Here is an 11,268-nt window from a genome sequence, read left to right on the forward strand (position 1 = left end):
TGGAGTGTAGAGTTATAGGATTTTCAAAGCCAATCTTCAGAAGTTTTGGGTTGATTCTTATGATATTTCTCAGGCAAAGAGACCTGATGGTGTTGATATTGTGAGTCTAAGATCTCCATCCATTTGGGTGAAGTGGATAGAAGGAAAGCACAAGACATATTGTCTATAATCAGATCAAAGAGGTAGGTTGAGTTGTGTTCTTTGTGTTATATGGATTGGTGGATTTGGTGCCATGAATTTAGGATATCTGTTTAGAGCAGGAAACAGAGAAGCATATTGTAAATGAGTTGATTGTAAATGGTTTTACAAGTCTAGGTCCCTGCCTAAGGTATGACAGAAGGGAGAAGCCAGAGCAAGGACTAGAAACATGGCCCTCAAGGCAGACCATGTGGATGGTTTTAGAGCTACTACCCGACAGCAAGTCCCCAGGTCACCGGGATGTATGGAGTTGATTTAGTGTCCCTACCAAGAGATGGTATCCAAGGACAGTGCAGAATTGAAGGTAGTCCTCAAGGAAGATACATTCCATTACGTCAAGCCCAGAAGGCTAGGGTCCTTGTACGTTAAATGTATGGTGCCTCTAGCAGCAGGGACTTATCTTCCACTTCTTGATTGCATCAAGTGTCTGTAATGTTTTAAGGATTAGCTTAAACAACCCTAACCAGCAACTGCAAAGGGTTTCATATTACTGATGTTGGCTATTTTTGTTGTTGTTGTTCGATGGCTTTTGGGTCTTAGAAAAAGGCATTATTATATCAGATGGAAAAATTTTACTTAAACTATTTATGTATTGTTATATACTGATATATGTATTATAGCTAATTTTATGCAAATAGGTAATAATAATATTCATTATGATTTTGAGACAACCTTACTATATTTTATATTCCTCCTTTCTTTTATAATTAACTTCTTCCTTATCTCTAGTTAGAGAAACTTTAATTTAAATAATTTATCTATGAGATCAATTATTCTGCTCTTAGTCCTCCCCAGTGATTCTTTTTTACTTTACTGGTTTATGTAGTTACTCCATTATGTATACTCATATATGAATAGTTGGAACTAGGGGCTCATATAAGAGAGAATATAAAATGATTTTGTTTCTATGTCTAAATTACCAGATATTTGCCAGTGTCAACCATTTACCTGAAAGTTTCATGATTTTCATTTTTCTTTACAGAATAATATTTCATACAGTATATATACCACATTGTAATCTTTCATTCATCAGTTGAAAGAACTTTCACCAACACATGTAAATAAACATGAGCTGAATGGTGTCAATACAATATATATGATAAAGTGCACAGGGGATAGATAGATCACAAGGCCTCAACCCTATGCAAAGAACTTTAGGTAACTTAGGAATGTTGATAGTGGAAGAAATTGTCTTCCCCAAGAAGAAAATACAAATATGATATGATAAGCCCTGAAAACATACATATGTGAAACTTTGTACAGACTGAGTAGGATTTCATCAAAAATCCATACAAGGTTATGGAGAATATTTAAATGAAAAAATGGAAGTAGGGAAGCAAAATCTTGGGCAACATCTTTACAAGAAATAGCAGAGGACTAACGGAGGAAGCCTGGGAAACCAGTAAACAGTTCATGTAAATCTTCAAACTAAGTAGAAATAGGTCCTATCACATTATTTTTTACATTTTATATTGTGTGAGCCTGTCCTTGTGTCTTTGAAAGCCAGAATGCATGTGCCGTAGTATGTGTGTAGTGTTCATTTGACAGCCCTCAGCATTTGCTTGTCCCTTGCTGCCCTGTGTGGTCCAGAGATGTAAATAACGCCCTTGGGTCCTTGCTACTGACTCTAGTCACTGAGCATTGGCCATGATTTTAAATTGATAGTTGTGTTTAGGGTTGGTAATGCTATTAGGTTGAGTACACTTTGGGAGAACTGACATAAACTGTTTACCGCTCGGGAAAAAAAAAAAAAAAAAAAAAAAAAAGTGTAAACTGTTTACCTGTATATTACTTTTCTTATGTCATTTTATTCCATATACTAAGAAAATAATTTAAAAAATTTAAAACAATATACATGAAAATATTTGCCATATTTTTGTCATGTGCAGGAAAATTAAATAACTTTAGGTAACATGTTAGTACAGATTGGTGCATCATTGGTGTGGCAAAAGTTCCCATAGGCATTAAAATAATGATGATTACTAATCATAATTTTAAAGGAAAATTTTCATTGCAGTAAAAGAAATAAACAAAATGGTGTCTATATTGTGGTGCTTGCTACTTAAAAGATACGTGTATGGAAGAGACTTAGGTATATACTCAGGGCAGCTGCTTAAAAATCATCGTCTTTTGAGAGTTTATCTTTAACATGATGTCTTTTTACAAAGAAAAAAGAATTAATGAGCCAATTTTTATTATTCTCTATTACTGCAAGCTTACAAAATGCATGACAATGAGTAGAATGGAACCCATCAGAATACAGAACATATTGACCTAATACTATGGAAGAAGATTCTGACCTTCAAGATAAAGAGTAAAAAAATAATGAAAGAAAAACTATTCTGTATTAACTAAGTAGCTTTGCCAATATCTGCTAGAGAAATGAGACAGGAAACAATCTCTGTCCTCACTGACCTTCCGGGTACCTATGACACAGGATAACTTTGAGGCTTCAAATAAAAATGCAGTCTATTGCACCAGACAGGAAGCTTTGCACTTTCATTATGCATATAATATCTAATAGATCTTTTGAAATCATTACCTGTCAAGAGGGGAAAAGAAAGGCAGAGAAAAAACCTTGAAGAATAGAGTTTGTCAAGGGTCAAAGTAAATGGCAATATACTTTAATAAGCAATAAGCTGTACATTATTTCTGGGTGGCCTAGACACTCAGTGGACTGTGGCATTATACTGAATTGCAGAATAGTTTCTTAGTGGCCCAGAATATTCTGCCAGGTTTATATCAGATTGTCTGTAGCTTAGAAAAGAATTTGATGCCATGTAATTAGGAAGACATAATTTTGAGTTACTAACCTTGAGCACATCAACTATTTTCTCTTCAGTACATTTATCTCGATCATTATTTCTGTATATTATTTATAAAATAGATAAGGAAGTTTCTGTTTTCCAGATTCTAGCAGTCAACAGATAAATGTATCATGCTTACCAATACTTTAGCAAAATTCATATATCATAAATTGCTAATGTTATCAGTTAACATTACGAAGAAAAATCATTTTTCAGATAAGTGGCTTTTACCTTTGTATAACTATAATAACCATTCTTGTACCTAAACATATGGGCATATAGAACAACATATAATCATTTAATATTGGCCTAAATGTCATATGCTTCACTCCCTAGTGGCAGAGTGGCTAAGAGAAAAGAGTAAGATCAAATGATCAAATTTCCCTAGGTTCTTGGGTATTGCATTGGTATATAATCGCTGTTACCTTCTCAAGTGTCTGACTTCTGCCTTTCTCATGGTAGCACAAGAAACTCGTGTAAATACATAGTGTATTCTTTAAGTCTTCTACCAACTACAGCCTATTTTCTATTTGGAATCAAGAGAATTTTTCCTTTCCTTTCAACGAGACACACAAAACACGAACTTTGTTAACAACTCCAATGTGATAAAATAATTTGGCTGCATGATAAAGTTGTGTATTTGACAATTATAATGTAACATACTGGAGAATGATAATCTTCTTCTACCAAATACTACAGTGGACCACATATGTAAAAAACAATTGCCTTTGCTCTGAGTTTTTTTTTAATTGTAATTATATTTATGTACAGAAAACTTAGAGTACATTTACCCAGTTTAGTGACGAGTTCTTTAGCCTTTGCCTTTTCCAGCAAGTCAATGTGAGTCACAGACTTAGGACCCAGGACGTTGCCTCCCCAGTGGCGGCGGATCTCATCATATCTGTCATAATTGGTCCTAATAGCTTCCACCATCTTAGCCAGAGCACCCTTGTCTTCCGAGTTAACCTCTGTGAAGGCAACAGTGATGCATGTCTTCCTGTGGACCAGGCGCCCCAGCCTGGCCTTTCCCTTGATGATGCACTGGGGCACCCCCATCTTTCAACATAGGGCAGGCAGGAAAACCACCAGCTCAATGGGGTCTACATCATGGGCAATCACCACCAGCTGAGCCTTCTTGTTCTCCACCAAGGTGGTGACTGTATTGACCCCTGCTTGGAGAACAGGTGGTCTTAGTGGGACTTCCCCTTTGCCAGCGTTTTTCTTCTCAGCGCAAGCTTAAGCAGCTGAGTCACTGTTTGCCTGTTCAGGGCCTGGGTGAACTGGTTAATGGCAGGAGGTAGTTTGAGTCGCTTATAGAAGATTGATCTTTGCTGATGCAGCCTGAGGTAGCAGGGCCATTTAACGAAATGTGCTAAATCTCTTCTGGGCGGGATGAACTGGCCAAAGCTGAAGTACTTGGGCCTTTTCTCAAACAAAGGATTGAGCACCTTTTTGGCCTGTTTCTTGAGGATGGCAGTGGCCGGGACCACCTTCTTCCCCTTGGCCTTCTTTCCTTTAAGCATCTTGCTCTGTTGGAGGAAAGAGCTGCTCTGAGCTTCTAATAGGATGGTGGGAAAAAAAGAACAGATTTTACTTAAAAATTTTCATAAAGTATAAAGGTGAAGGATGTGAATATTTAGGATTTTGTTCGAACTGTGCAGGATAGTATTTGAATATCAGGGCATATGTTTTGTGGCCAATGGCAGGTGAATGGTTCTTCTTAATTTTTCATGGTCAGAAGTCATATATCAGTATTTCTACAAATACTAAACATAGATGACAATCACCAAACTATAGCCTATGTTTCACTCTATAATAGCTTACTCATAGTGGACCTAGGGTCTCAATCTGAAATTGCTAGAGTAAAACAGGAAGCACATTACAAAGATATACACATAGGAAAGAGCTGTCAAAATAGGAACCAATGTTCATGGACTAAAGCTATCCCTGACAGGAAAGAAACTTATAAAACAAGAAAGCTTTTATGTAATGGTGATCAATAAAGTAAAAAGGAAACTCTGAGGGGAAAGGATTTAAATAGATATGTACTTCACATAGGTTTAATGTCAATAATATGCAAAGAACTCAATATCCAAGATTCAGAAAACAAACAGCACAATCAAAAAGGGTCTATAGACTTCAATGGTGACTTTCCAAAATAAGAATGAAAAATTCATAGGGAATATTTTAAAGTCATTGCCCTTACCAATTAAGTAATACAAATTCAAAACAACTTTGAAATTTCATCTTGCTACAGTCTCAAAGGTAATGGATGAAATCAACTAAGCAACTGACAACAAATGCTAGTGAGAATGGGGTGAAAGAGGAACCCTTTCTCACCGTTGGTGGCCATGCAGAATAGTGCAACCACTATGGAAATTAGTGAAGAAAATTGTAAAAAGTAAACACAAGTTGTTAAGGGAAAAGATAATAAAAGTCCTCTTCATCTATGATATATCCAAATGGTAAGATATCTCTAAATTTGCAGTTGGGATATGCATATTTGATTGTAACAAACATCTCTCTAATTGAACTCAAAGCCTCTCTAAGAGGAGGGAAATATGCTGTACTGTAAACCTTCCCAAAAACATATGCCTGCACATCCATGTATCTTAGAGGAGAATTCACTTCCAACATTCTCCTAAAGTGTACAGTCCTAACCTCATTTTTGTTATATCCACAGTAAATGCGAACCTCAAACCTCATCACAGGAATTGACTTTTATTCTCTTTTTTTTAAATGAGATCATTTCAGGGTCAAAATAGAAGATCTGACTGTAGTGTTCCTGGGCTCATTTGATAACTCTATAGCACAACTACATTCAAAGCAGAACATTGCAGAAGATGGGCCGAAAGATTGAAAGAAACAGAGCAATAGGAAGTTGGCCATTGGGTTGTGCCTTTAAATTATGACAAAGGCATTAAATCCATGAAATCGCAACATATGGAAGCCCAAATGAGACCTAAAGAAGTCTAATACTAGATTATTGCCCTATATAGATGGAGGAGTTTTATGTGACTCCCACATCTAGATAAAGAACTAAAAACCTTAGTGACTGCAGAAAGAGGGTTAATTAGCTATGGCTTAAGGATGAACCCTGAAATTAGCATGTGAGCCATTCGGACAACAATGAACTAAAACAAATAGGTCGTATGATTATTACTTTATATATAATAACAATGGTTGAAGAAATAGAGGCAATGTATTTTAGAGGGAACAATTGTGAGGGAGAAAGATTGGCTCTGTGAATGTAGTTAATTTCAATTGAATTTAAAATTCTACATTAATTAGAATCCAGGTATTTTATTGTGTAGAAAAAGAAAGATTTTTAAGTCTTTCCTGGACCCCTTCTATAAAATTCTTATTTTCAAGTTTCAAAGGTAAAGTTTAAGAAGGTTGGACTTACTACTGAGGGAAAAAAGATATTGTCAGGTAATGATTTTAGATAAAACAAAAAATATTTGCAGTTTTTAAGTTTCTTATATGGCAGAATATATTGTTGATGCTATTATTTGGACTTACAGAATGCCTTATCTACTATCATGGTATTTCAAACAGTATAGTTCCTGACCAAGGAATTTCTTTACAGTTAGAAAAGTGCAAAAGTGGGTCCACGATCATGGAATTTATTAGTCTTACCATAATGTGCACTGTCTTGCAGCAGCTGGCCTGCCAGAAATACCTTCTCCAAAATTGACCACATAATCTGTCAGAAAACAGGCCTCAACAGATACAAGAAGATTGAAATAATACCATACATCCTACCAGATGACCATAGACTAAGGCTTGTCTTTAAAACAACAAAAACGACAGAAAGCCGACTTACACATGGAAGTTGAACAATGCTCTACTCAATGATAACTTGGTCAAGGAAGAAAAAGAAAGAAATAAAAGACTTTTTAGAATTTAATGAAAATGAAGGCACAACATAGGGGACACGATGAAAGCAGTGCTAAGAGAAAAACTCATAGCTCCGAGTGCCTCCAAAAAGAAACTGGAGAGAGCATACACTACTGGCTTGGCAGCATACCTAAGCTCTAGAACAAAAAGAAGCAAAAACTCAAGAGGAGTAGAAGGCAGGAAATAATTAAACTCAGGGCTGATCATCCAAGTAGAAACAAAAAGAACTATACAAAAAAGTCAACAAAACCCAGAGATGGTTCTTTGAGGAGATTAACAAGATAGATAAACCCTTAGCCAGAGTAACAAGCAGGTACAGAGCGGATATCCTAATTAGGAAAATAAGAAATGAAAAGGGAAACAATACAGAATCTGAGGAAATTAAAAATAATCATCAGGTCTTACTACAAAAACATATATTCAACAAAACTGGAAAATCTGAATGAAATGAACAACTTTCTAGACAGATACCAGAAATCAAAGTTAAATCAGGATCAGATAAACCATCTAAATTGTCCCATAACTCCTAAAGAAATAGAAGCAGTTATTAAAAGTCTCCCCCACCCCAACCCTACCCCCACCCTACCCTCACCCCCCAAAAAACCCAGGACCTGATGGTTTTGGTTGAGAATGCTATCAGACTTTCAAAGAAGAGCTAATATCAATACTGTCCAAATTATTCCACAAATTATAAACAGAAGGTTCCTTCTATGAAACCACAATTACACTATCTAAACCACACAAAGACCCAACAAATCAAGAGAACTTCAGACCAATATCGCTTATGAATATTGACACAAAAATACTCACTACAATTCTTACAAAATGAATGCAATAACACATCAAAACAATCATAGATCATGATCAAGTAGGCTCCATCCCAGGGATGCATGGATGGTTCAATATACAAAGATCCATCCATGTAATCCACGATATAAACGAACTCAAAGAAAAAAAAAAAACACATGGTCATTTCATTAGGCTGAGAATGCCTTTGACAAAACTCAACACCTGTTTCTTGTTAAAAGTCTTAGAAAGATCACGAATTCAAGGCCCATACCTAAACATAGTAAAAGCAATTTACAGCAAACTAGTAGCCAACATCAAACTCAATGGAGAGAAACTTGAAGTCATTCTACTAATATCAAGGATTAGACAAGGCTGCTCTCTCCCTCCCTACTTATTCAATATAGTACTCAAAGTTAGCCAGAGCAATCAGACAACAAAAGGAGGTCAAAGGGATACAAATTAGAAAGGAAGGAGTCAAAATATCACTATTTGTAGATGATATGGTAGTATAGTAAGTAACCCCAAAAGTCCGACCAGAGAAGTACTAAGCCTGATAAAAAGAGGAATACTACCCCACTGTTGGTGGGATTGCATGCTAGTACAACCACTCTGGAAATCAGTCTGGAGGGTCCTCAGAAAATTGGACATAGTACTACTGGAGGACCCAGCTATACCACTCCTGGGAATATACCCAAAAGATGCTCCATCATATAACAAGGACACATGCTTTAGTATGTTCATAACAGCCTTATTTATAATAATTTCAACAGAGCGATGGATATAGAAAATGTGATACAACTACAGAATGGAGTACTACTCAGCTATTAAAAACAATGACTTCATGAAATTCATAGGCAAATAGATGGAACTAGAAAATATTTTCCTGAGTTAGTTAACCCAATCACAGAAAAACACACACAGTATGTACTCACCGATAAGTGGATATTAGCCCAAAACCTCAGATTACCCAAGTTATAATCCACAGATCATATGATGCTCAAAAAGGATGACAAAAGTATGAATACTTTAGTCCTTCTTTAAAGGGGGAACAAAAATTTTCATAGGAGAAGATATGGAGACAACGTTTGGAACAGAGACTGAAGGCATGATCATTCAGAGCCTGCCCCACCTGGAGATCCAGCATATGTATATGAATATGTATATGTATATGTATAAATCTCCACTAGACCCAGGTAATATTAATGCTAAGAACTGCATGCTGGCAGGAGCATGGTATAGGTGTCTCCTGAGAGGCTCTGCCAAAGTATAACAAATACTCATAACAAATGTAAATGCTAGTATCAAACTATTGAACTGAGAATGGTGTCTCCACTGAAGGAGTTAGAGAAAGGATTGAAGGAGCTGAAGGGGCTTGCAACCCCATAAGAACAATACCAACCAACCAGAGCTTCCAGGGACTAAATCACCATCCAAAGTGTACTCATGAACAGACCCACGGCTCCTGCTGCATTTGTAGCAGAGGATGGCTTTCTTGAGCACCAATGAAAGGAGAAGCCCTGGGTCCTGCTAAGGCTGGACCTCCAATTGTAGGTGAATATCAGGGTTGGGAGGCAGGACGGATTGGGTGGTTGGGTGGGGGAACACATTGATACAAGGCTGGGTAAGGGGGAGGGAACAGGTTGTTTATGTACAGGAAACCAGGAAAGGGGACAACATTTGAAATGTAAATAAAAATATCCAATAAAATAAAAGAATTTTGGTTTGGCCTTTTAAAGATAGTTACACCACCAATTACATTGCAGCACTCGGGAGGTCTGGGACAGGGTTCACCAGAAAACAGTATGTTCTTTGAATCAACATCCAATATATGGTACAGCTTCTCCCATATTCAAGACTCACAGATCAGGAATCATTCAAGAACCAGACAAAAAAAGCTCTCCCTTCACTATCACTCCTAGTCACCTGATAGAAAACTTTTTCTTTCTATACCCATGAACTTAAGTTCTGAAAGACTGAGAAGATTGGTTTCAGAAGGAGCAGCATTCCTTCTGGAAGCCACAACCAACATTCCATTGTACTGGAAGCACATCCCTTCCTTTGAATCCTTGGGCTTCTGGTGTCTTTACATCAATAGGATAAGAAAGCAATAGAATGTTAGGAGGGGTAACTGATCCAGATTAACACCAAGAAATTGGATTGTTTCTCTACAATTGAGGTAAGGAAGTTTACGTCTGGTGTGCTGAAGATCCTTTACAGCATACCTTGCTGCTACCATGATTAAAACTGCTACTGTGATTAAAACTAATGGAAAACTGCAACCACCTAATCCAGGAAGGATGACAAAAACAAATATACTTGAGGAATGAAAGTATGGTCACTCCTCCAGGAGAAGAGAGCTAAAACCTAACAAGATGTTTCCTCCCAGTGGAGGATATACAGAAAGGAGACGAACGTAGCTATAAATACCAGCTGAGCCCATGTGACCAGATCCAGAAACAAAGATTATGATTTACAAGAGTGTTTTTGATATCTTTTGTTAAGAATATGCCTTCTTTCATTGGTGTCTTTACCACGTAACATTACATAAATTAACATTGGCTTGAGGTAGCAAAAGAACATCCTTCAATTACCACTTTTCTAAATTTATAATATATTTACAGTTTTACATGGGATAATTAGGTATAGCCATGACCTTGTTATTGTTTTATTTTGAAATCAAGTATCAAATTAAGAGATATGACTGTGTGTTAACGTGACATGAGGTGGATATAGAATGCTTTTTCTTCATTGTTAACTTGACTACATTGGGAACTAACCAAATCTAAGTGGCTGGGTATAACTGTAAGAAAATTTGTCTCAACTAAATCACTTGAAGTGGGAGGACCGATTTCAATCACAATAACCTGGACCCCATTGTGCTGACAGCTTATAGAAGGACAATGAAGAAAGTAGCTGTTCCCCTTACCCGCTTGAGTTTACTCTTGCTTGCAAACCCATTCCTTCACTGGCATTACATCCTATTTCTTCGGAATTCTGGCACATATTTAAGGCCACCTGAGACAACCAGCCTCATAAGATAAGTAAGTATTAGACACTTGGACCACAGCCCCTGTTGGACAAGCTGGATTACAGCTTATAATCTATAACAACAAATCCAATATCTATCTATCTATCTATCTATCTATCTATCTATCTATCTATCTATCTATCATCTATCTACCTATCATCTTTATATATTTTTATCTAATCTCTCTTTATATATATATACACATATATAAATACAGTCTCAGATACTATATATGTGTGTGCATATGAGATTTATTACCATATATAATGTATGTGTATATATACACATATAGATAGACATCTCTCTAAATAGATACACATATATTATATATATAGTTTATGTGAGTTTACCATATATCTATGTCTATATATTATATATAAAGGATATGCCTATCTATCATCTATCTATCTATCTATCTATCTATCTATCTATCTATCTATCTATCTATCTACATATAATCATTCTATAAGTTCTGTTCCTCTGAAGAACCCGAATTAATACAGGTAAATAAATATACAATTGCTATTTCTAAATTTTTATTTGTGT

General features: G+C 36.2%; 1 pseudogene; it reads right to left on the bottom strand.

Annotated features, from left to right (window-relative positions):
* Positions 1-3,314: 3,314 nt before the first annotated feature.
* On the bottom strand, positions 3,315-4,528 carry LOC116892210 (annotated as a pseudogene).
* Between the last annotated feature and the right edge of the window lie 6,740 nt (positions 4,529-11,268).

The sequence above is a fragment of the Rattus rattus genome, chromosome 1 (assembly GCF_011064425.1).
Source record: "Rattus rattus isolate New Zealand chromosome 1, Rrattus_CSIRO_v1, whole genome shotgun sequence".
Taxonomy (NCBI): Eukaryota; Metazoa; Chordata; class Mammalia; order Rodentia; family Muridae; genus Rattus; species Rattus rattus.